The 26,381-nt window shown below is 46.4% G+C and overlaps 1 protein-coding gene across 9 annotated transcripts in view; it reads left to right on the plus strand.

Moving 5' to 3' along the window:
- Positions 1-26,381, plus strand: part of ZHX2 (zinc fingers and homeoboxes 2) — a 194,120-nt gene that overhangs the window by 23,419 nt on the left and 144,320 nt on the right. For 3 of the 9 annotated variants that reach the window (XM_063709452.1, XM_063709453.1, XM_055348700.2), the window contains exons 1-2: positions 24,760-25,849; positions 25,948-26,118. The exons of 4 other annotated variants lie outside the window; for them this stretch is intronic. The gene's annotated coding sequence lies outside the window, so the exon portion shown is untranslated. Of the gene's footprint in view, positions 1-17,188; positions 18,104-24,759; positions 26,119-26,381 lie in introns of those variants that run through there. 2 more of the 9 variants (XM_055348701.2, XM_063709451.1) reach the window with 2 other exon arrangements.

Raw genomic sequence — 26,381 nt, forward strand, 5'->3', positions numbered from 1 at the left:
GTGCACAAGGTGGCCCGTGTAGTGAAAGAATTGCTAGGCCAGAGGTATGCAAAAAGCAGCTAGGACGTAGAATAAGCAGTGCCTGAAAAGACACAAGAAAGGAGCCCAGTGTCTCCCAGTGAGGTGTTTTACTTGCATTTTCACACTTGAACATCATCACAACCCTACACCATTTCCCAGCTGAGGCAACTGAGGTTCTGGGAGGTCACCTAACTCCCTTGGGGTTACCTGCCCATCTGTAGCCCAGCCTGGACTCAAACCCAGGTCTGTCTCACTCAAAAGCCTGTTTTCTTTCCAACATACAATGCCGTGTCTGGAGCTGAAACTAGAACACAGGGCCATGGATTCCCTTGTGCACACAGCGGCCACTCTGTTGCCTGAATACGTGCATAGCATAAACCCAGCCCCAGCCATCCCCCAGCTGTAGACTCAGTGTGTGTTCCTGCCCCTGGAAGGTTACCTCTGAAGTCCCTTCATCTAAACTCTTTCATTCTGTGACACTAAGAATCAGGCTGTCTTAGTTTGGGTTCCCCAGATGCAGACCCCAAGGCAAAGCTTCAAGTGCAAATAGTTTATGTGAGAAGCAAAGGAAGCGCTGGGTGGGGGTGGGGGTGGGGCAGCAAGTGAGACCTGGAGAGAAGGAAGCCAGGAAATAGAGCATTGTCAAGCAGGTGGGGAGCTCTGGGTGCCAGCACAAATCACACGCCTCAGTGCTGTTCCACCTGAGTATTGAGACGGGCATGGAACCTATTCACCAACTCCCATCAGTCACTGGCCGTGGGCTGCTCCCTGAAGGGGCGTCATTCTCCCATACTTCAGGCCTGGCATGTAGGGAACAAAGTGGCCACTCGAAATCTGAGTGACCCCCCACCCCAGCAAGGAAACACAGGTACCGACAGTTAGAAGTAAGGCCAATGTGCACTGAGGTGGGAAGAACAGGGGGACGTGGGCCAGCCCCACAGCATCTACTACGGACTCAAAGGAACACCTCATGAAGATCTTTCTTTTCTAAAAGTCATCAGTCCCACTTATGGAGCACCTGTTGTATACAAGCTCCATGCCAGGTTTAAAAGTTCAAAATGAAACATAAGAGCTTCTGTCCTAATAAAGCTGGCTGTCGTGGGTAGATTGCCAGAGCAGCCCTGTATAGGCATCATCTCTACAAACATTGACATCGAAATTTCTACGTTGTGTCTCCTCAGCCCAGCAGTTGTGGCTCCTCATCACTGGGACCCAGACTCAACTCTGTCATTACTCCTCCCTGTCCCCTGCCTCGAGTTCTCTGCTCTGGGATTTTTGAACTGCTTGTAGGTCCTGGAAAAAAAGTCCTTCTCTCTTTCCCTCTTCCCTCTAAACCTTTGCATATTCCAGTTCCTCTACCTTGTTGCCAGAATAGTGCCCCATCTTTCTTGAGTCTGGTTAATATCACCTCCTCTGGGAAGCCTTCTCTAACTCCCATTCTCATCACTAGTTCCCAGGTGAGCTTGGCCTTTGCACAGTTTCCTGTTCTTATTCCTATCAGATTAATCATCACACACACACATGACTATAATTGCCTTTTTACTTACCTGCAAGCTTTCAGGAAATCAAGGATGAATGAGTCACTTTCGATGGCATTAAAGTAAGGCCTGGGAATGAAAGCTCTGCCTGAATCTGAAACTCAGCTTAACTACTTCCTAATTGTGGGGCTTAGGTTGAACTGTGTGCCTCAGTTTTTCTATCTGTAGAAATGGACCCACTAAGACTTCCTTTACAGGGGCATTTGTGGAGTTTCTTGGCCCCTACCCAATAGAGCCACTAGAAAAGCAAGAAGAAACCTGGGAGCTGAGAAAGTCATCACAAGTTTTATAATCCAGAAAAGGGATGCATCTGCCTGGGTCAGTTTGTATGCATTACAGAAAACTCATGAACACTGCCCAGAACACGGTGTGTGCAGGCACCAGAGTTAGGGTCGCAGCAAAGAGATGGTACACACAGAGTAGCAAGGACTGAGTAAATGGAGGGCCTGATTACAGAGAAGAGTACAGGGTTAAGCAAAGCCAACAACGGAAGGGGAAGCACCGGGTTCACAACAGCTGAAAGTCCGACCTCCCCTAGGCCTTAAGGTCAAGACGAAGGGTGGCCATTGGAACTCAAGTGAGGTGTAGTTGTAGGAGAGTGACTGTCCCATTTGACACTGAAGAATAGTCATTTTACATGGCTGACATTTACCTTGTGCCAATTATGGCCAGGCATTGTTCTAAGCACGGTAACTCACATCAGCCTCATTTATGGGGTATAACTGTTTTGCCCTATTTCACAGATGGGAAGCCTGAGGCACAGAAAGATTAAGTAATTTTCTCTAGGTCTGATGATAGGGGAGGGGGAGTGGGGATAGATACCCAGACCTCCCATCCTTAGACCCTCTGATCTCATGCCAGTTCGTCCCACTGGTAGAGCTCACTGGTAGAGGGTGGAGGGCGAGGATGTGCACTCAGACAGTCCACAGTGTGGAGAAGGGTGGACAGTGGAAGGGGCCCTTGGTGAGTGGGAGCTGCTATTTTTGCTGCAGCTGCTGCTGCTGTTGTCATTGTTGGATCATCAAAGCCTGGGACAATGCCTGGCTCCTACTGGGCAGGCGCAGGTATTTTCCAATTGAATGAATGAACCATTGACCTATTAACCACAAATTATATCAACATCACTTGGGCCCTGAATAATGTATTTATTGAAAAATGAAATTGAAAATAGTATCCTTTTAAGCTTCTGGTAATGGAGGAAATGGTTCATTCCTAACAGTTTTAATAATATTACATATTTGTTGACTCAGGGAACTCTTTTTGACATTTATTCAGGATTTCCAGACTGCATGGGAAGAAAAGCAAAAACAGTGTCATCAGCGTTACAGGTAGAAATAGAAAAATAGAGTTTTCCTTTCAAATTGAAGTGTTAGGCACTTGGAAATAGCCTTTTACTTTAGATGGAGAATTTAACACTCTGCCTGCGACCCACCTAACCAGGGATTTGTGGAAAACACGTGTTATGCCCTGAGCACTGGGTCAGGAGTGAGACTGTGGTGGGTGGTGAGCAAAGGGCTTAGGACTGACCAAGGGTGTTGGAGGCCAGGCTGGCCACATACAAATCAGGGATAAGAACTGGTGCTTACTGTGTGCTTTTATGTGCCAGGCCTTCTCCTGAGATATATAACCACCTTCTCGGGTGGATACTGCCATTAGACCCATTTTGTAGATAAGCAAACTGAGGCACTGGGAGAATAAGTAATTTGCTCAAGGCCACCCAGGTGGTAAGTGGAAGACCCCTAACTCTAGACACTGTCTCTTAACTGCTGTGCTTACTCCCTCTTTATTAGAGAATGGTAGAGGTGAGGTCTCAGCTTTACCCCTTTTATTTTACAAATGAGGCTCAGAGAGAGATATTGCAACTTGTCCACGGTCACCCAGCCTTGTTATTGGGAGAGTTCAAATGGCCTTAGTGCCTGCTTCTAACTCTGAACCATCCCGTCACCTTGGGCAGGTCACTTACCTTTTTTCAGTTTATCTCCTCATCTATAAGATGGGGCTAATAATTACGCCTTTAAATACTTTTAAGAGATTAATGATCATTTCAGTCTTGACTCCACTTAGATGTGAGCACCAGATTTATACATATGTATGCCTCAGGTCAACTTCAGGGTTTTAAACAACAACAATACTAGTGTATTAGCCCATTCTCATGCTGCTAATAAAGACATACCCAAGACTGGGTAATTTATAAAGGAAAGAGGTTTAATTGACTCACAGTTTAGCATGGCTTGGGAGGCCTCAGGAAACTTACAATCATGGGTGGAAGGGGAAGCAAACACATCCTTCTTCACATGATGGCAGGAAGGAGAAGTGCCAAGCAAAAGGGGGGAAAGCCCCTTATAAAACCATCAGATCTCATGAGAATTCACTCATTATCACTAGAATAGCAGCATGGGGGTAACCGCTCCCATGATTCAGTTACCTCCCACCAGGTCCCTCCCGTGACGTGGGAATTATGGAAACTACAATTCAAGTTGAGATTTGGGTGGGGACACAGTCAAACCATATCAAATAGTAAGTAATAATAGCATATAGAGCACTGGCTGTGGTCAGGAGCGTTCAAAGCACAATGGTTAACCCATGTAATTCGTTATTTATAATCCATAATTCTCACCACACTCCTTCCAGATTTACAGCTGAGGAATCCATTACAGAGAGGAGAGTGACCTGTCAGATTACCAAAGATAGTAAGTGAATGCCCTTACCAAGATTTGAACCTGACTGGTTTGAGTTGGAGCTCCAAAGCGCTAGCTAGACAATTAACAAATATTGTCAATGTTGTTTCATTTTGTGCTGCATGCAGTTTTTCTCCAGTAATAGCTATAGTCACAAAACAAAGGGAGACTCATTTTGTATAAAAGCTGAAGCTGGAAGGGAGTGGTCTTTTTTGCAAACTCCTAACAGAGATGGTGATAAATGCCATCAGTTCCATCTAACAGGAAGAGAGACCAGAAGCTGTGAGGTTCTTGGAAAGGAATGGAAGGGCCCAGGAGACTCAGCCCCTGAAGTGATGTTGGCAGTTACATCATAACAGAGAGATGGGAGATGTCTGCAGTGGCTGGAGAAGGACAAACCTGAAGACACTAGAAAGAGGAGTTGGGGCCAGGTACAGTGGCTCGTGCCTGTAATCCCAGCACTTTGGGAGGCCGAGGTGGGTGGATCACGTGAGGACAGGAGTTCAAGACCAGCCTGGCCAAAATGGCAAAACGCCATCGCTACTAAAAATACAAAAAAATTAGCCAGGCGTGGTGGTAGGCGCCTGTAATCCCAGCTACTGGGGAGGCTGAGGCAGGAGAATCGCTTGAACCTGGGAGGTGGAGGTTGCAGTGAGCTGAGGTTGCACCACTGCACTCCAGCCTGGGCAACAGAGTGAAACTCCATCTCAAAAGAACAAAAAAAAGAGAGAAAGAAAAAAAAAAAGAAAGAGGAATTGGAAACTAACCTCACAGGGAAAAGAAAACTCACTTCTGCATAATCCCACGCTGGTATTTAGTTATGCCCACTGTGAGTGCTTTTAGACAAGCAACCGAGAAACCAATGTGCCTGAGGGGACCCGAGCCACAGCCTTGCCCCACTTGTCACGCATGGGGCCTGAAGTGTAAGAGCAGGACCTCGACAGAGGCAGAAGTGAGTTCGAATCCTGGCTTTGCCCCATGCCAGCTATGTGACGTTAGGCCACTCTGCTGCCATTTCTTCATCTATAAAGGGAGATTATCATTGTATCTACATCATTCAAATTGTTTGAAGCTTACAAGAAATCCTGTAGTTAGAGAGGTCTCCATGAGTTTTCAGAAGGAGTTAGAAAAGGTTGACTCTGGGGATTGGGTAGGGGGGGTGGAGGGCTACTTTTCATTAGAAGATGATGGTTTTCATTATAAGCCCCTATAATGCTTGATTTCTTGACCATGGGCATGTATCTGTCTGCTAAAAATATATATATATTTTTAAAGCCTCTTAAGAAATCATGTAAATCCAGCATTGTGCACAATGTTTGGCAAAGAGTAAGAGCTTAATAAATGGCATAAGTGAAGACCTAAGTGCCAGCCCTAGAGGCCATCCAGTGTGCAGGCTTAAGAAATGGCACAGCCACTTATGAGCTGCAGTGACACATAAATGCCCTTCATCTCTATAAACGTCAGTTTCCTTTTCTGTAAAATGGAGGGTAGTAACACCTGCTTCCTTGGCTTGTTTTGAGTATTAAATGCGACAGTGTAGGGAGAATGCTTGGCCCAGTACCTGAGATCTTGTACACATTCAGTAAGTGGTCACTATGATTTCACTGTGGTCAGAGATAACGTGAAGCTCGGAGCAATAGTGAACATGTTGGATGATAGATACAGCTTCCTAAAAGATCTCAGCAGACAAGAAGAATGGAGCAAATGCAGCAATTCAGAGAACAGCATCAAGTCCCACATGAGCAGGAAACACGGCCCTGAGGTGTCACGTCCTGCGTGGGTGAGTCTCTGTGGACGGCAGGTCCTGGAAGGGCCAGCAGTGAGGGGCAGGATGTGTATACATTTTTTATTAACAACATCGATAGCAGAATGGTGTCCAGCCAGTAGCAGCCCCTCTCCCCTGGTGTCACAAACCTCACTGCAGAGTCGTGCCCATCAAAATGGGCACTCCAAGGAGTGTTGTATGTGAAATGGAATATCCACAGACTAGCATGTCAAAAGGGAGTGGCCGGAATTATAGACAACCTGGACCCAGGGTACCGAAAGTTTTACTTTTTAAAATTGGGAATGTTTGATGTTAGAGTTTTAGGGGTCAGTAAATGGCAGAGCCCTGTTACCTGACCAGGTTCAGAATCAGTGGAGACAGACAGAGATGTTGAACAGGTGGAAATCAAAATATCCACTTTGGGCTGAGTGCAGTGGCTTATACCTGTAATCCCAGCACTTTGGGAGGCTGAGGTGGGTGGATTGCTTGAGCTCAGGAGTTCGAGACCGGCCTGGGCAACATGGCAAAACCCTATCACTACAAAAAAATACAAAAATAGCTGGGCGTAGTGGCACATGCCTGTGGTCCCAGCTACTAGGGAGGCTGAGGTGGGAAAATTGCGTGAGCCCAGGAGGTCGAGGCTGCAGTGAGCTGAGACTGCACCACTGCACTCCAGCCTGGGTGACAGAGCGAGACCCTGTCTCAAAAAATAATAAAATAAAATAAAATATCTACTTTGTTACTGATAGAACCAGACTAGAGAATATGATGCAGGTTCACTGGCTTTATGGTCTTTCTAATGCTCCCTGCCCTGCATCCACGCCATGGAAGAACCCGACAAGGGGAACTGGGAGCCTGGAAACCAGACACACTTACCCAGAGCCAAGGCCACTGCCACCCTCTGATAGGGGCAGACAGAACAGAAAGAGAAAGCCCATCTGTGATGTTTGCAGGAGAGTAACTGAGTTGAGAAATGGTCCGTGAGTGGCCGTCACCTGCCAATCAGGCCTTTACTCCACTTTCAGGGGGAAGAGAAGGAAGGTGGGATGGTAATAGGTCCAGAGCGTTTATGTAAAGACCCTTTCTCGTGGAAAGAAAATGTGTGAGGGGTAAGAATCCCCCTTTCACATTTAAGAAAGTTGCCAAGAATTTAATAAGCACTCACTTTGTGTATCAGTGCTCTTCATGCATTCATTCAATAAATCACCAACTATCTGTTGATCACCTGTTTTGTACCCGGTTCTCTTCTCAGGCTCTTGGGTTCAAAACAGAAAGAGATTCCTTCTCTCATGGAACTTACATTTTTGGCCTGAGGAGAGACAGACAGTAAGAAATAATCATGATAAGTAAGGAAATCATAGACTATGCTAGAAAGCGGTCATTGTTATAGAAAAACAATAGTAACCTTAGACTCGAGGGAAGTGGAGGAGTGAGCCATGGGGCTTTCTGGGGAAAGAGCATTCCAGGCAGAGTGACAGCTGGTGCAAAGACCCTAAGGCGGGAGCGTGCCTGAGGGGTGTGAGAAAAGCGAGGAGTCCGATGTGTGCAGCAGAAAGGGCCATGCATTCTGGAGATGTGGGAGCCAGATGGAAAAGAGCCTTATGGGCCATGGTCAAGACCTCATGCCTTTCAGAGTGATGTGTTATGTGGTTCACACCCCGTGGCAACTCTGTGATAGTTGTTGTTCTTATTATCCCTTTCTTTACGTGAATGCACTGAGATGCATTGCCAAAAGCCCCCTTTATTTTACAGCTGAGAACATTCATACCCAGAGTAGGGAAGCAACTTGCCCAAGGCCACAGAGTGGGAAAAATGGCACAGAGCTAGGGTTCGGGTTCCCTGATTCTTGGTCCAGAACCCTTTCTCTCACGTCTCTGCTCCAGAAATGAACTTCTTTTGAAGGAGGTGACTCTGGGCCTCTCTTGAAGATTCAGATATAGATCCTGGAGCTCTTAACACTGTGCTTTGCTGCCCAGATCTTCTACGTTAACTACAGTATTTCCTTCCTAGGAAGAGGTTTAATGTGGAAAACCTGAGAGAGGCTAACACATTAAACATGCATGGTAGTAAATCCTGGAGGAGGGAAGGAAGGCCATTGACTGGTGACATGGCGGTGACATCAGTCATAGTAAATACTGATACCAACTGATTGCTTCCCATGTGCCTGGCCCTGTTGTAAGCTGGTGAAGTGTGATAGTTTAAGTATTCTTCACCACTACTCTAAGAAGTAGGTACTGGGCCAGGCACGGTGGCTCCCGCCTGTAATCCCAGCACTTTGGGAGGCCAAGGAGGGCGGTTCACCTGAGGTCAAGAGTTCATGACCAGCCTGACCAACATGGAGAAACCCCATCTCTACTAAAAATACAAAAGTTAGCCGGATGTGGCGGCACATGCCTGTAATCCCAGCTACTCGGGAGGCTGAGGCAGGAGAATCACTTGAACCCGGGAGGCGGAGGTTGCGGTGAGCCGAGATCACGCCAGTGTACTCCAGCCTGGGCAACAAGAGTGAAACTCTGTCTCAAAAAAAAAAAAAGAAAAAAAAGAAGTAGGTACTGTTGCTACCCTCATTTTACAGTTGAGGAAACTGAAGCAAGAAAGATGATCTAACATGCCCAAGGTTACTCTGAAAGTCATAGCCAAGAGCATGTGTCCATTTCCCATGGGTGTCTGGGGAATGCATCAGAGCCGCCTTTCAGTTTCCTATGTTGTGACCTGAAAGACGCACCTCCCTTATAGCTTCCCATCAGACACAAAGACTTTCAGAGCTTAACTGGCATGATGACTTTCAGACACCTCCCATGAAAGAAGTCACCAAGTAGATGCCATGTCTTATCCCCTCTCTGACACAGAGCATGAGTGTTTCCACTTGCTGTTATTTGAGTAGAGAAAGAAGTCATCCCATGGATTGAAAACAGGACTCAGTACAGGTTGAATATCTCTTATCCAACATGGTTGGGACCAGAAGTGTTTCAGATTTTGATTTTTTTTTAATTTTGGGATATTTGCTGAATACATCCCAGTTGAGCATTTCTAATCCAAAAATCCAAAAAACGGAATGCTCCACTCAGGATTTCCTTTGAGCATCATGTCAGGGCTCAAAAGTTTTGGATTTTAAAGCATTTTGAATGTCAGATTTTTTATTAGGGATGCTTAACCTGTATATGCTAATCTGCTAATTATGATGATGATTGGCATTTATGTAGTGCTTATTCTCTCCAACAGACTATCACATACAGTCATTACATCATTCAGTCCTCCAAGGATTCTGGGTGGTAGACATTCTTGTCCCCATTTTATAGATGAGAAAGCTGAGATGAATTGGTGAAGCCTAAATGATTTGCTTAGTCATACTTCTGATAAATTTCACAGAGAGAGAAGACTGGAACCCCAATCCAGACCCAAAGTTCGCACTACTAATCTACACTGGCTGAACAGCTGCACTCTGAATATAGCCTTTGCAACTCCCAGAGGCAACAGATCATGAAAGCCCACATGCATAAAGAGCCAAGGCAGCTTCCTGGGGTATCTACTTAGACTCAAAAAATATTAAATAAGCCAGTTGCTAGGATTGGCTCTCTACTAAAAAGATTGTTTTTATTCTCCGGGAACTGGCTGGCTGCATCTGTTTCACTGTTGGATTGCTGAAGGGTTGACACCCACTGGCCACATTTAGGAGTTCATGTTGATATTACTGTTGTGAAAAAGCGCATATTGGTCCTCACCATCTATATGACTGTGATTATTTTTCTCTCTTCCATTTCACGCAACTTTTGCTCAGAGCCTACTTGGCATAATTGACACATTGGCTCAGGCCACCAAGACTGCCAACTTGGAGCCTTGGATTAGTTAGATCAGTTGTGACAGATGTGATTATTTACAAGAAAATAGAAGTCACTATAATTAAACCTTCCAAGGAGTACATTTGGGTGGAGAATGAGAAAGCACAAGTTTAATCTGGCGTGATGTGTTTGAATTTCAGCCCTGAGCAGGTTCTTCTCTAGCTCATGAAAGGAGGTGTTGGGGTGTCTGGCACCCTCTGTAGACACTGCCATCTCTCAATTCTCCTGACACAGCTATTGATAAATGGAAAGACCAGGTGGTAGAGTTAGCATTAGTTGGGGTACCCAGTAGAAGTGGGTTTAGTTCTCAGCTCAGCCACTGGTCCCTGGCATCAGTTTGTTTTTTTAATCATAAATGGGGATAAAAACATAATCCCTACCTCATCCTAGGTCTGGGAAAATTAGCAGTGATAAAGTAAGACAGGTGTGGAGCATTGTGCCCAACACAGGCACTGAGTGTTAGATGTTCCTGCCTTTCTTGAGCCCACAACTTAATCTCCTTGAGTCTCGTTTTTCCATCAGAAAATATAGATGATGAGCATCTTACACAGTGGATGTGAGGGCTGGAGGAAATGAGGTATATGAAAGGGGTTCATAATCATTTGTTGCTGTTTCAGACCTGTCTTTCTGTTATTATTTTTATACAAATCTTAATAGTTCCCATTTATTGTACGCACCATGGGCCAGGCACTACAGTGGGCAGGGTTGGCTTCTCTGTTAGGTACAATAGGCACAGTGCCTAGAGTCTTTGATACTTTGATGGGCCCAGAAAATGCTCATTTTTATTGCTTTTAAAATCAGAAGGAAAAAAGTGAATATAAGAATAATGAATATAAAATCAAATATAAAAATAATAAATACAGGCATACCTCATTTTATTGCACTTCGCTGTATCACGCTTCACAGATAACTGTGTTTTATAGCAAGAGAACTAGAATTAGAAGTGGAGCCTGAAGATGTGAATGAACTGCTGCAATCTCATGATAAAGTTGAACAAATGAAGATTTGCTTCTTATGAATAAGCAAAGAAAGTGGTTTCTTGAGATGGAATCCACTCCTGGTGAAGAGGCTGTGAACATTATTGAAATGACAACAAAGGATTTAGACTATGACTTAAACTTAGTTGATAAAGCTGCCGCAGGGTTTAATTTTGAAAGAAGTTCTACTGTGGGTAAGATGCTATCAAACAGCATTGCATGCTACAGAGAAAGCTTTTGTTAAAGAGTCAATCGATGCAGCAAACTTCGTTGTTGTCTTATTTTTAAAAATTGCTGGCCGGGCATGGTGGCTCATGCCCTGTAATCCCAGCACTTCAGGAAGCTGAGGCAGATGGAACACCTGAGGTTAGGTGTTGAAGACCAGCCTGGTGAAACCTTGTCTCTACTGAAAATACAAAAATTAGCCAGTTGTGGTGGTGCACACCTGCAGTCCCAGCTACTAGGGAGGCTGAGGCAGGAAAATCACTTGAACCCGGGAGGCGGAGGTTGCAGTGAGCCAAGATCACGCCACCGCACTCCAGCCTGGGCGACAGAGCAAGACTCCGTCTCAAAAAAAAAAAAAAAAAAAAAGGAAATTGCCATAACCACTCTGATCAGTTAGCAACCATCACCAGTAAGGCAAGAACTTCCACCATCAAAAGGCTAAAGGGGCAGATGATTATTAGCATTTTTTAACAGTGAAGTATTTCAAATGAAGGGTGTGCATTTTTTTATGTGTACTGCTGTTGCTTATTAGACTATAGTACAGTGTAAACATAACTTACTGCACTAGGAAATCAAAAAATTCATGTGACTCACTTTATTGTGATACTTGCTTTATTGCAGTGGTCTGGAACTAAAGTCTCAATAGCTCCAAAGTATGCCTGTAATAATAAACATAATAATGAATCTATCTTTTTTTTTTTTTTTTTGAGACAGAGTCTTGCTCTGTCGCCAGGCTGGAGTGCAGTGGAGCGATCTTGGCTCACTGCAACCTCCTCCTCCTGGGTTCAAGTGATTCTCAATAATGAATCTGTCTTATGTCCATCTTTATACTGATACAGTTGTAAAGCCTCATTTTTATTTAGTTATCCTTTTTTTTTTTTAATAGAGGAAGGCACCTACAAAACGAAAGTGCCCAGGGCTTACAAAAGTCATATGCAGCCTTAGTTGTAGGAGCTTTACAAATATTAGCTCAGTCATTTTCAGAAAAGTTTTTCTAATTATCATTTTAGAGATGAGGAAACTGAAGCTCAGGGAGGCGAGGAAACTGAAGCTCAGGGAGGCTAGGAAACTTATCCAAAGCCTCTTAAGAGGCTATGTTAGTCAGACTGGGCTAACAGCTGTAACAACCCCAGAATTTAAATGGCTTAACACATTAGGAGCTTATTTGTTATTGCCATAACAATTCAGGGTGTATGTTTGGCAGACAGTCTACACAGTGATTCAGGGACCCAGGCTCCTTCCCTCTGGTGGCTTTTTCTCCCTCTAGTCCTGGGAGCTCTCCATGCAGATGGTGGATGGAGAAAGAGAATAAAAAGTGGGGGATTTTTATAGGCCAGGCCTGGAATTGGCCCACATCACTTCCACACACATTCCACTGGCCAGAATGCAGTCACGTGTTCGTAGCTAACTGCAAGGAAGGTTGGAAAATGTAATGTAACTGCATGCCTGGGCTAAAGAGAGGAACACGGATCCTGGGGAGTACTCACAGTGTTAGATTCCAGTCCAGGTCTTCTGCACACAATGCCCGCGTGCTTTCCACACCCTCCTTAGCTGATTCTTATCACTTTTAGCTCCCACAAGTCCCCTTTATAGGCCCTTTTATCCTGCCCCACCTGCCCACTCACTGTGCCCAGCACCAGACCTTTGCCCACTCAGGATCAGTTGCCGTATGAGGCACTAGGAAGAGGAATGCATTGGGGAGCTTACCAGGCCAACTTGAAGAGGCTGCAACCAGATGTTATGCTCTCTGTATTGCCCAACCCCAGGCCCACAAGGCGCACTGCTGGGCACACTACCTCCTCAGCATGGGAAAAGGGGGCTGCAAAGAGGGTTTCAGAGGGCCAGGAAGAAAAAGGTTTGAACTGAAGTCTTGGCTGCACTATGAACCTTGGGCAAGGCATCAGCAGTAAGGGGACAATGCCAGATGATCCTGCACACTAAAATACCACAGTCCTGGGATTACTGCCTCTTGCCAGAAGTGAACTGTGTGGCCCTGCCCCTAACCCATCATTGTGCTGCCTTTGGACACCCATTATCCTACAAGACAAAGCTACAGGAGCCAGCTGGAGGCTAGATGGCCTGTGGACACTTTCCTGTAACTGCTGGGCAGGCCTGGTGACCCTGGCAATGGCCTGGTGATGCTGGTGTTGGTGGGCACCCCGCTCCTCCAGGATCAGGCCAGAGCTGTCTATTATGAGATCCTTGAGTGGAATCAGCATGTCTCCCTCCTCCAGGAGGCCTTCCCAGATTGCTCGGCCCTCAGTGCTCCCACCTCTTCAAAGCTCAGGGCACTTGTTATCATTCAACCTAAAGGTCCTGGCTTGCCTCATAAGATTTCTCATCATCACCCCCTTTTTATTTGCTCTTGGCTTCGGAGGCAAGGAATCCAGGACTATGTTTAGAGCCAAGTGAGTCAGGGACTCTCCTGAGCACTCTGTAAGCGTCAAATGCTGCAGGGCATTGGGTCAATTCTAACGTTTCATCCAGATTTACAGTCGGACTGGGTTTTTGTAAAGAGAGAGTTGGCACCCAGGCAACATCCTTCTCTTTCTTTGGGGTTGAGAAAAGCACACTAAGGAAAATTAAAAAAAAAAAAAAAACAAAAAAAAAAACATTTTGCTTATAGTCATCTGAAATCTTCACATTCATACCCCTCGTGTCTGCAAGGTGAATATGACCATGTTTCATCCCCATGTCTGTGTTGGGCACAGCGTAGTCTCAGTCAGACCCGGTCATCTCCCTTTGCTGCCATTTGAGAGCTGATCGATGCTGGACCCACTCCCTCCTCCCTCTCTGCCTAGTTTCTCGCCCCTCAGATCAGGCTCTGTCTGTGGCTAGCTTGAGGGGTGGCCATGAGGCCTAAATGAGGGCGTATCTATATGGAGACAGCACTTGGCCTGGGGCTCTCCCACATTCCCTGTTAGTCTCTCACACAGGCACAAAACCTTGCTTTAAAAATGTGTCTTACGATGAAACTTGGCATCCAGGACGCGCCCCGTGAGGAATTTGTTTTTGTTTTAATGCCGAGGACGTTTGCATGAAAACAGGATCTTCGTTGCTTAGGAATTGATCAACTCCTGCTGCTGCTTTTCCCTGCTGAAGTGCCAGTCCCATATTTGTCACAGGCAAACCAGTAACTGTAGGGATGGTTGGGACCTCCACAGATAGAGGATGGTGGCTGCTCAGGGGGATGCAGAGGCCATGGAGCCAAAGGAGAGAATCAGGAACCCATCTCAGGCAGAAGCAAGCTCGCAGGTAGACCACGTGCTTAGCCATAGGACTACAGCAGGAGTGAAGATTTTTTGTGGGTCTAGTTTGTTCTAGATGCTCAGGGGAGAAGAGAACGAAGAGGGAAGGCGTTAAGACTCAGCCTCCATCTGCAAGGAGCTGAAGGCCTTCTTGAAGGCCAGATGGGAGGCCAGTGCATGAGAAGACAGTGGTTAGACCCAAAGTAACAATGAGGACCCCAGGCAACTGAGAAGAGCCAGTGCCTGCAGTGGGGAGGCTGGGAGTGAGACCGGGATCTGCCACCTACCCACGAGGTCACCTTGAGCAGGCTGCCTGACCACTCTGCACCTCTGTTTCCTCACCTACAGAATGGCACTCTCCCACCGGAGCCTTATGAGATGCTCCGTGCTAAATGCATGGCATAGAGTAAGCATGCCAGCAGTCCAGACTGTTATTCCCAGCATGCGTGCTCATAGTAGATGCTCTCCGTCCTCAGGAGGAGATACAAAGATGGCCATAGAAGGCTTTTTAGAAGAAGGACTTGAACTTGGTTTGAAAAGAGGAGAAAAAGATGACCTGGGAACAAGAGTGTTCTTGATGTTCAAGTGGCCAGACCAGGACACATCTGCTTCCACTGCAGTCAGTTCCTAAGGAGGTTTTCCAGGCACTATCCAAGAAACCAAAGTAGAATTGCCCACATGAAATTGGAGGGGGTGTCCTGCTCCATGGGGACCCCAGCTCATTTTTGGCCTCAGCCTGGCCCCACAGCCATCGGCATAGAAAGGACAAAGTTGACGAGAGCCCAGACTGGGCACTCCACTGGGTCAGGCCCTTCCTTTGCCTCCAGGCTTGGCTTCCAGAAGGCAGTGAAGTGGTTACATCCAAATACCCACAAGAGGCCGGACACCTTTCTCTCCCGTATCCTTAATATATGCTAATCAAAGCTGAGAGCCTGCAGAAAATATCTGCTTGGCCAAAGCCCCACACCCTCGCCTTGGCTGGGCTGCCCACCCTCCCCAGGCCTCCCCTCCCATCTGCCTAGCTAAAGGCGTCCATAAATCCAGCTTTCAGAGCTCTCAGGGGTTGGCGAGACTGCCGTGGACCTCAGTCACATCACGATGGAAACAATTGAAAACCACTTGGCAAAAAGAAGGGGTGATCTAATGTTTGATAGCAAGAATACATTTTTTTCCCTTGCCATTCTTACTCAAACCCAGGGGGAAAAGCCGGCTGCTCTCCAGTCCCTGTCAGATCAGTACCCCCAGGGTCCCTGACTCTTGTCCTCTGTCCCAGAGGAAGTCCAGGCTGTGGGGCTGGCTGTGGCCTCCTCGCAGGCCAGGGAGGAGCAGAGCTGGCCCTGCGTTTCTGACTGGCCAGGCTGCCTTGGGCCCCTCAGAGGCGAGGAGATGGCCACAGGGGCCTGCGGAGAAGCCCATATATAGAGCCTGGGGAATGTGGGCCTCTGGCAGGCGGCCTGGAAAAAATGGCCGTGTTCTGAGGGTGAACGCCGCCGAATTATAAATAGCACCCGCCTCCCTCCCCTTCAAGCTTGCTGTGTCTGTCACTGGAGAGTTGACAGTTAAAATTCAAGAGGACTGAACAGGACAAGGGAGCGGGAGCGGGGGATGGGGGAGATGCCGGATTGTGCAGGAAGCTCAGCTGCTGTCTTGGGATTGATACGGAGAATAGTCACCAGACGACGGGGCTGAGAGAGGGATGCATTTGGGGTGGCAGAATGACTCCTGATTTTATGCATTTTTATAAGCTGAATAAGAATGGAAGGAAAACTAAAGGAAGCTTCAACTCCACGAGATGGTTTTATGGGTGTTTTAGAGCCTTTAAAAATAATAAGAATAAAAATCAGCTGTCTCTGAATATTAAAGGTGTCTCTCTGGTTCCGAAAGGTCAGCCACCCTGGCTTCCAAATCAAAGCCAACGGCCAGGTGCCCACACAGGCCCATGCCTTGAGCCTCCTGCCAAAAGGTTTCTTAGTGTGTTTTTATGTTTCCCTGACACGGAAGCAGCAGGGATGTTTCCCCAGCCCCTAAAACCTCTGCACATTGTGCTCACCCAGCAGAGGGTGATGATTCAGGAGGAGTCAGAAATAAAGAAAGGAAGGAGTGTGCAGCCCTCGCCGTGGAAAGCCACACAGCCATTCACATCTGGGTAGCAGTGAGGGGTGGGCAATGTTCTCGCGAATTCTAGATTCTGGAGGAGGGGTGCGCTGGTTCTGCAGGGACCAGGAGTCCCTCTTTGTGTCCTTGGATCTGCTGGCAACTCCTGGGAACCAGCTGCCAGGCTTCCTGACTTGCTGCCCAGCCCTGCATGGACGGGAACTAGAGTTCTGCTGAGCGCTGGGATGGGATACAATGGAGGTGCCTAGGGGCTTTTTGGGGACTGGGCCAGCTCCGTGGGCATCTGTGCCTCCTCTGTGAGCAGGCTAAGCTATAGTAAGGGCTTATCTCCTTTGTTTTAACAGTTGGGGCTTTGGCTTCCATAGCAATGATTTGCAAATAGGGTAATTTATTGGCTTCTCTCCTCCTGCCTTGATAAATCTCATATCTTGCATCCTTTGGAGCCTCATTTGAAATCAAACACTTAAAAAAAAAAAAAAGAAGGAGCACTCATGCCTTTGTTATCTTTTGGACACTTCTCAAAAAAAGATCCCTGGACCCTACAGGATGCAGGCAACACACAGATGTGAGGTGAGAGCAGGTAGACATTAGAACTTGACACACAGTGATGCTACAGGCATGACTTTTTATTTATTTATTTATTTATTTATTTATTTAGAGACAGAGCCTCACTCTCACCCAGGCTGAAGTGCGGTGGCGCGATCTCGGCTCACTGCAACCTCCAACTCCTGGTTTCAAGTGATTCTCATGCCTCAGCCTCCCGAGTAGCTGGGATTACAGGCATGTGCCACCACGCCTGGCTAATTTTTGTATTTTTAGTAGAGACAGAGTTTCACCAGGTTGGCCAGGCTGGTCTTGAACTCCTAACTTCAGGTGATCCACCCTCCTTGGTCTCCCAAAGTGCTGGGATTACAGGTATGAGCCACCGTGCCCAGCCTAGTGTGACTTTAAAACTGTGCTTCTAGGAGTCCTATTGAGAGAGGATGCCTCGGAGGCCCAACAGTAAGGGGACTTCCAGACCCTCGCTCCTATGTCAAGCAAAGCAGCTCTACTCTTACTGCTATTAGGTATTAGATTGCATTTTGAAAAAATGAATTTCACGCCTTAAAAAGCTTGGAAACCAGTATCATAGCTTACCCCACGATTTTAGTGCTAAGTGAACGAAGGCCCAGCGAGTGAAGGGGATTCTCTGAAGGTCAAGACCTCCACTTGGGTTGCTGCTGTGATGGCGGCTCTTGTTTTGGGAAGGGAAATCCCAGAGGTTGGAACCAAAAGGGACCGGAGAGAGCATTTTATCAACCCCCTTCCTTCAAAACTGAGGCCCAGGGAACAGTGGGATTTGCTCAAGGACCAGCGAGTAGCAGACCTCAGACTTGAAGCCATCTCATAGGAGGCATGCTCATAAAAGGAGGCCTGATGTGCTATAAAAACTGCAAATGGCAGGATTTGCCCTGATGGAGACAGCTTCCCGGAGGAAGTGGTAACTGAGCTGAAAAGATGACTGGTGACAAGAAGGTGACGAGAGCCTCCCAAGCAGAGGGACTGCTCCTGGGTTTGGTCCAGTGCTCATCTCCCCACTCCTGGGAAGCAGAGGTCCGGAAAAGATGACAGCTCCCGGGGTAGACTGTTCCCATCTGTCTCTGCATTGACTTCTTGCCGGGCGAATGTGGGAAGCCAGCGACATCACCACCTGCCAGGTAAGGCCTGTGCCTGGGCTATCGGAGTGGTCCTCCGGTGCGCGCGGGGCCCGGCGGATGGTGAGTGGAGACTGCTCCCGAGAGAGGCGTTTCTGCTGCAACTGGGCAGGCGGTGGCTCAGTGTGGCAGGCTGGAAGGCTTGCTGCAGTAGGACTTGAATACATAATGTACCTCATCCGATTTCAGCTGTGAGAAAGTCCAGACAGCCTCCTCTAGACAGGAAAGGACGTTGCAGGGACAGGTGGTTTGTTTTCTGTAAAATTCCCTATGAGCTCCTTGGGGAGAATGTTAGTAACCCTCTCAGGATGTGTCCTTCCCATGAATACAGCGTGTGTCCTGGTCTGGGTCCCAGATCCTGTGTCTGGTCTTTGGGTGTCAAATTTATTTATTCCTTTATCAAGACAAAAGGAAATCTTGGGCAAAGGTCCCTGGAATTGGGGACCTTGATCATTGTCTCTTGGCCACACTTTAAAATGAATAACATGTTCTTTACAACAAGTAACATCCTAGAAGAAGGATTCCTGTTCTTATACTCAGCTCTCTCTGACATGTGAAAAACTAGCATCTGCTCAGGCCTGCAAAGGCCATCTCGTCTAACCATGGGTTAAATGTACTCTCCATCTTCATGAACCCTGCAGAATCAGCGTGAATCCAGGGCAGCTGGGGAGGGTATGTGCAGTGCTTTTCCAATCCTGAAGTCGAAGCAGAGACCTCCCAGCTGGGGGTGGGTGATAAGACTCCTATATGAAAGGTCTTACTTTGCATTGATGAGATTCAGAGTCTCCATTCTAACATGAGCACCCAGGTCTTGGGACTATGAAGATCCCACTTTCTACTCCGACTGTCTCCATGCCCGCTTTCTCAAAGCATGTTCTCAGAAGCAGTCCTGCAAGATGCTCTGTGACAGAGAGGTTCCCTTGTCATTTCAGTTTGGGAAATGCATACTGATCTAATGCATATTAGATCTCTGCTCAGATATGGACAGCTCTGAGGGGTCTTCCCAGACCAGTTACGGCCGCCGTTGACACCTTCTATCTACTCATCCTGCTCAGTTCTTCTTCAGAGTACTTTTACCTCCTGATTTCATATTTACCTGTTGACTTTTGCGTTGTCTGTCTTCCACACAGTAGTGAAGCTCCATGCTGTAGGGCACTTGTCTGTTTTGTTCAAGACTGTATCCCTGGCACCTAGAACACTGTCTAACTTAATAAAACACTGTGTCGAATGAACACATGAATCAATTCAGACATTCAAACCCTCAGAACTCCTCCATATATAATTCTGTTTAATTTTGTTGAGCTCAATATTTTTTCAGACTTCTTTCCCCTTTTCTTTCATGCCTGTCTCATCTCATCACTTAGTCCTGAGTCAAATCTGACCCTGGGAGGCCGGCCTTGTCCACCCTGTGGAAACCTGCTCTTTCTCATCACCAGGATGCATTTTCTTTATGGCATTAATGACTGGCAGAAATTAGCTTGTGTACTTGTGTACTTATAAGTTCACCTGTGCATTGGCTCACTCCCTGATCTCAGCTCCATGAGGACAGAGGACAGAGCCTGTCCCATGCACCATTGACTCTAAGTGCCTAGAACAAACAGGGCCTAGGAAATGCTCAGTAGTGATTTGCTGCATGGAGAGATATTGTCCAATGAACCCTCACCCACAGCCCATAGAACTGAAATTCTACCGAACATGCTCGGGGACGTGCTGTTCTCTGTCAACCCTCACAACAAGTTGTCAGCCATTGTACAGTGGCTGTTCCCCTCTTCCATCAAAATACAAAGTGTCAGAACTGGAACGTACCTTAGATATCATCCAGCCCAGTGCTTATGTTTTTCGGAGAAAGAAACAGAGGGTCCAAGAGGATCACTGGTACCAATATAGGGCCGGTCCCCTGGGTCCCCCATCTCTTGGTCTGATTGTCCTCCTGTATTAGTTTTCTATGGCTGCTGTAACAAATGACCAAAAACTGATGATAGAAAACAACAGAAATTTGTTATTTGACAGTTCTGGAGTTTGAAAGTCCAAAGTGGACCTCACTGAGCTAAAATTAGAGTGTTGGCAGGGCTGTTCCTTCTGGAGGCTCTGGAGGAGAATCATTTTCTTGCCTTTTCCAGTTTCCAGAGGCTGCCCATGTTCTTTGACTTAACAGCCCCTGTCCATCTTCAAAGCCAGCAGTGGCCAGTTGAGTCTTTCTCCAGCCGCATCATTCCAACATTGACTCTCCTGCCTGGCTCCTTCATTCATAAAGACCCTTGTGATTACATTCAGCCTACCTGGTTAAGCCAGGATAATCTCCCCATCTCAAGATCCTGAACCTAATCGCGTCTGCAGAGTCCTTTCTGCCATGTAAGGGAACATAACTGCAAGTTCTGGGGATTCGAATGTGGACATCTTTTGAGGGTGATGGCACTATTCTGCCTGCTGCACCTCCAGTCACACCATCTGCCTGTTGGTATATCCTCTTGCACATGCACATTCTCCCCCGATGACCCCCACACCTTCTGTGCCCCATTGTCACAGTACTTGTCACATTGCTTTATAGCTGGCTTAGTGCCTGGCTCCCTGGCTGGGTCATGACTCCCTTATGGCCGGGGCATGGTCGTTATACTCAACCACTGGCACATCTCTGGTACTTGGTAAGCATGTGGGTTGTTCTGGCTGCCTTGGCTGAGCTAGAAATGTCCTGTCTTCCTACACCCCATCCCTGTTCTTGTTCAATGATCTTAAACCGCCTCCCTCCAAGTCCTAGTTTTCGAGCTCTGCCATGGGATCAGGCCTCTCTGAGGTCAAGAGAGATCCTGGCCACCATATTTTAGTCCATATTTTTAGTCTCCTGACATATGAAGATATGCCTCTGTCAACCAGGGGCTCAGAGTCCATGACCTCTAAGTTCCCTTCTTACCAACAAGAAGCACATGGTTTTTGGCAAAATGGCTATAATATTTGGTAAAGAAGCTGATTCACCTGCAACCTCAAAGAGAGACTCCTGGTCTGTAATTTATCCTTCTCCATATGCAGGTAAGTGAAATGGAGGGCTACAAAAAGCAGGACAATGTCATTTGTCAGAAACCACGCTGCACCAACCCCTTTGGACCTAAATTAATGTATTCCATCAAGCCATAAATTCCCCTCTCCCCCTCTCTTTATTTCCTCCTTCATTATCCCCTGCTCTCCAGGAGGAGTTAACAGACAACTCAAGGATACATCTCACTTACCAGGGGCAGGACTTGGGCTCTGCTCAGAAAAGAAGCCCATTATTCCTGAATCTGTGACTCTAAGGGTGATCACACCTTCTGCAGCTGAAGGGAGTACAAAGAAACACTTGAGCCTAGTGGCATCAGCCCTATTTTCTTCACTAGAGGGAAAATGGGCCATTATTCTCGCCTTGCTCCATTCCCACCAGCCCTGGGTTTAGCAGGTTCCATGCTGGACACTCCAACAACATATTAGCATATTTTGCATTTAAAAAGGACTTGGAAAATGAATTAAATGATTGGCATGGTGTTCCCAACGGTTTTTCCCAAACTACTAGTAATTGTGTGGTTTTGAAATTTGCCATTTCTGCCTGCCATGCCCTCAGCCTGGCAGCCAGCTTAATCAGGAGACACTGTACCAGGCGGGGGCATATTTTAAGGCTCATGATACCCAGTGATTGTCAGAACAGTACCTGGAGACTTGCTAAAGAGAACCTTGTCCTAGTTTTTCAGCAGAGCTTGCAGTTCATTTTCCTTCCTTACAGAGCTGAGATTTATACCAATTAGAATCTTCTTTTTATGAAAGGGTCTGGGTCAGCCCTTTGAGGTTGCTGAGGCGCCAGGCAGTGTAGACACCATCCAAATCCTGACACGGAGCTAACAGAGGTGCAGCTTAGGGGCGGTGCTAGGGAGTGTGCTTGTTCACAGCGCACGGCACTGCTCTAGCCAAAAGGTCTGTGTGTAAGGGGCGATTGTCTTTGGAAAGGTGGAAGCTTCTAGAATGTGTTTGGAAAAATGTGGTCAGATCCAACTTCTTCATTTTTCAGGCAAGAGAGAGAGAACCCAGAAAGACTGTTACATGTGCAGGGTCACAGCCATTTTTACTCTTCTGTGAGAGTAGAATTCAGAGTCTTCTGACTCTTAATATAGGTTTGTTAATTTTATAAGTCCATGGAAAAGAAAAATTAACCAAGAGTTAAGAGTTTTAGGTTGAATAGGGTTCCTAGGCGGAGGTGAGAAAGCCTAGGATGGATGAATTTAGAAAATGACAAGCTCTGAAGGCACCTTAGGCATTTTTATTTTTATTTTATTTTTCAGGCAGGATCTCGCTCCCAGGCTGGAGGGCAGTGGCTCTATCTCGGCTCACTGCAACCTTCGAATCCCGGCTCAATTGATCCTCCCACCTCAGCCACCCAAGTAGCTGTGACTACAAGTTTGCACCACCATGCCTAGCTAATTTTGGGGATTTTTTTGTTTATTTTTTCCCCTGTAGAAACAGGGTTTCGCCATGTTGTGCAGGCTGGTCTCAAACTCTTGGACTCAGGTGATCTGCCTGCTTTGGCTTCCCAAAGTGCTGGGATTACAGGTGTAAGCCACCACACCCAGCCTACATAAGCTTTTTTTTAACTACCGAGGATTGTTATTAATTAATATAATTAATGATGATAACAATAGTAATACTTGCAAACATTTGTGTGCTTTCTCAGTCCCAAGCACTGTGCCAAGTGCAGGACATGTATTAGATCACTTAATTGTTGCAACAACTCTGTGAAGAAAGTTGGTACTAATAGAGCCCTGTTTTACAGATGAGAAAACTGAGGCTCAAAAAATTAAGTAACAGACCCAAGGTTACCCAGATCTGTCTGACTTCAGAATCAGAATCTTTAGGGGAAAAAAAGAGAATCTGACTTCAGAATCAGAATCTTTAGGGGGTGAAAAAGGAGAGAATCTGTACATAAATAATTAAGAAATGGGATTCTCAAGGTCGGCAGCCCTCTTTAAAGTATTTAGGTTGGTGCAAAAGTAGTTGCAGTGAAAAAACCACAATTACATTTGCACCAACCTAATATTAAATACAGAGACAAGATGAAATAGAGAAGAGCTGGATGCAGTGGCTCATGGCTATAAGCCCAACACTTTGGGACGCCAAGGCAGGAGGATCCCTTTGAGCCCAGGAGTTCAAGACCAGCATGGGCAACATGGCGAGACCCTGCCTCTACAAAAAATTTAAAAATTAGTTGGGCATGTTGGTGCACAACTGTAGTCCCAGCTACTCGGGAGGCTGAGATGGGAGGATCACTTGAGCCCAGAAGGTTGAGGTTGGAGTGAGCCATGATCTCTCCACTGCACTCCAGCCTGGGCGACAGTGAGACCCTGTCTCTAAATAAATAAATAAAAGAGAAAAGCTGGCTCGCAGGAGAGACCTAAGGGCACCTAGACAGCACTGGCCAGGAGAGCAGAGGCGAGTGCAGCGTATATGGAACAAAAGCACCCCTGTGGAGTGGACAGAAGCACAGACCTAGGGCTTAGGAGAGGAATAAAACAAAAATTCCTGTTTCTTCAGGAGCTGAAGATAGAGAAAGTATCTGTACAGTGCATGTGTGTGTGTGTGTTAGTGATATGGAGGAAGAGGATCTCACTCACACACCAGGAGACTGGAGGGAGGGTGCATTCTTATGCTGGCTGAGCATAAGGGTCATTACGTGGTCACTCTGTGGATAAGAGTAACAGAAGAGAAACCAAAACCCAGGAAGACAGGGAGAGCTGCGGCCCACGAATGCATCTACCAGTGTGCAGCTAAACCCATGGCAGGAGACGCTGTCCTTGTGACATACCTTGTTGACCAGAGAGCTCCTCATGCTCTGTGTAATAACTAGGCGGGGCCATGGGCTGTGGGGGATGTGCTGGCGGCAGCGCTGGTGGCCATGGGCACTGAGAAGGGACTGCTCTGAGGGAATGAGTGGTTCATTTAATCGCAGGTGTGTTCCCACGCTTCGCGGGGCTGATGGATCGTGCCTGCAAAGGGATTCTTGGAAGGCTCATTCTAGGTTGTTCTCATTGGGAATATAAATGAAGTACAACCGGTTTGGGCTCTACCCAGGGTGTTGTAGGTTTTTATTTTATTGTATTTTATTTTACACAGAGTACCCAGGAGGTGGCAGATAATAATTCATTTATTTATCCACTACAAATTGAAGAAATTTATCTTTTTTTCAGTTATTAAAACACTACATTTCACCAAAGAGAAAACATTTACTTAACTCTGAGCCATTTATTAAATAGAATATTATAGAACAATTTGAAGTTAGGTTATGAAGACTCTGTAATAGTAAGGGTAGCTGCTTGCATGGGACATTATGTAAAATGAGGACTATATGTAACATATGTGTGGTGGAATAACATTTTCTGAAGGCATACAGATATGCCCAAAGATGGAAAGATTAAGCAGCTTGCCTAAAGTCACACCGCTGGTAAATGGCTGAGCCAGGATTCATCAACCTGGGGAGGATGTGTTTTCTTAATCACAGCTAAACTAAACTACCAAGGCTATCTTATGATACATTCCAACTTCAAATCTGCAAATCCAAAATCATTTGTTCAACTCTGCAAAAGTTGCATCAAACAAGGCCTGTTACCTTTTACTGTCACGAAAGCTTCAAGAACTTATAACAATGCTTAGAGTTGGGTGATGAACTATGCTAGTTTTTTCTTTACTTTTCAAAGTTTATTTAATGTGCTTATATTCTCTTTATAATGACATGGACGTACCTACATCCGTACAAATCAGGGAGAAAATGAGAATAAGAACAATATGAAAACTCTCCCACCTCATTGTAAGAGTTGGGGAAAAACACATTTCTATTTGAGCACTGTTAGGAACCACACATGAAAGATTGGTCCCACCTTCAAGTGCTGAGGAACAGGGTAGAGACCAAATACACAAGCAAGTTTCTGTGACAACAGTTGAAAAGCTATAGCTGTAAGAGTTGAGTGTTCTGAATTTTCAGAGTGCCAAAAGGATATAAAATAAATGACCCCAGCCAGAATTCATCTTGACAAGCTTTCTGCACATATAAGGTGAGTTTGGAGAGACATTTAGAAGTAGCAATGGCCCTCCCTCCACTGGTGGAAGGAATGGCATAGGCAGATTGTGAAGTGGAGCCCTGCTGGTGATGAAGAAGTGGGTTTGTCACTAGGGAGAATCTGAATGTGCCACATTGAGGGATGTAAGCATGTTAAGTTTTCAATATTGTCAGAGCTATTTGAACCAGAGCAACTCCATCTTGAATGGAGGCTGGGTAAAATGAGGCTGAGACCTACTTGTAAGGTTCTTGTATCAGTTCAAACCCCGAGCGCGTGCCGACAGGCAACAGGAGGCGGTGTGGAGCAACATGCTGTTTTAATGAGAGCCTGGGTGCACGCGGGCTGAGGCCTAAAATGGCGTCAGCACCAAGTGAGGACGGGGCAAAGGATTTATAGTCTGCTGTAAACAGGAAGTGTCCTAGTCTGATGTAACTGCTACATTGTACCCAGATGGCCTCTTTCTTGATCTTCAGGGGTACGTGTCTTCCAGCTGGCCTTCTTCCTGCTTCTGCTATTTTGCTGGCGCACACTGCTGGCACAAGTAGCCTTGCACCTTGGGACTGGGCCTGAGAAGGGAGGAGTTATTCATCCCCTTAAGCTTTCAGGCCCCGGGAAGAATCTTACATTCCTGTCTATTTGGTTATAGAAAAGGGAAAAGGGACAACTTTCTTAATAACTACTTCAGGTGGGACAATAAGGGGTGGTGTGGGCACGCTGGAAAAAGAAAACCTTAATTTTTAGGTATTCTTGAGAGATGGGTTGGTATTCACCATGTCGTTGTAGCAGGAGCATCGCCTGGATTGTCTGGAAATATGTCTGTGCCTGCAAGACAGTTATGTTGAGAGGACAAGGAGGTGTCGACAGGGAGAAGCATGGCCTCATCTGCTGCTTTATGAATGAAACACCATGTCTGGATTAAGGAGGGGAGGTAATTCCCGCGTGGCTCAGAGTCTGGTAAGGATGGAGGCTCTAAGACAAAAGTTCGGCCATAAATGATTTTAAAGGGACTATAAAAAGAGGGTGCTTTTGGTGTTGCACAGAGTTTCACGAGGGCAAAAGGGAGATGTTTTGTCCACAACTGGTGGGTTTCTAGAGCCAGCTTGGTGAGTTGGGCTTTAAGGACAGGGTTAATTTTTTCAACTTTGCCTAACGATTGAGGCCTGTAGGGTGTGTGGAGAACTTACTTTATTCTTAAGGATGTAGAGTCGCCTTGGGTA

The sequence above is a fragment of the Gorilla gorilla genome, chromosome 7, assembly GCF_029281585.2.
Source record: "Gorilla gorilla gorilla isolate KB3781 chromosome 7, NHGRI_mGorGor1-v2.1_pri, whole genome shotgun sequence".
Classification (NCBI taxonomy): Eukaryota; Metazoa; Chordata; class Mammalia; order Primates; family Hominidae; genus Gorilla; species Gorilla gorilla.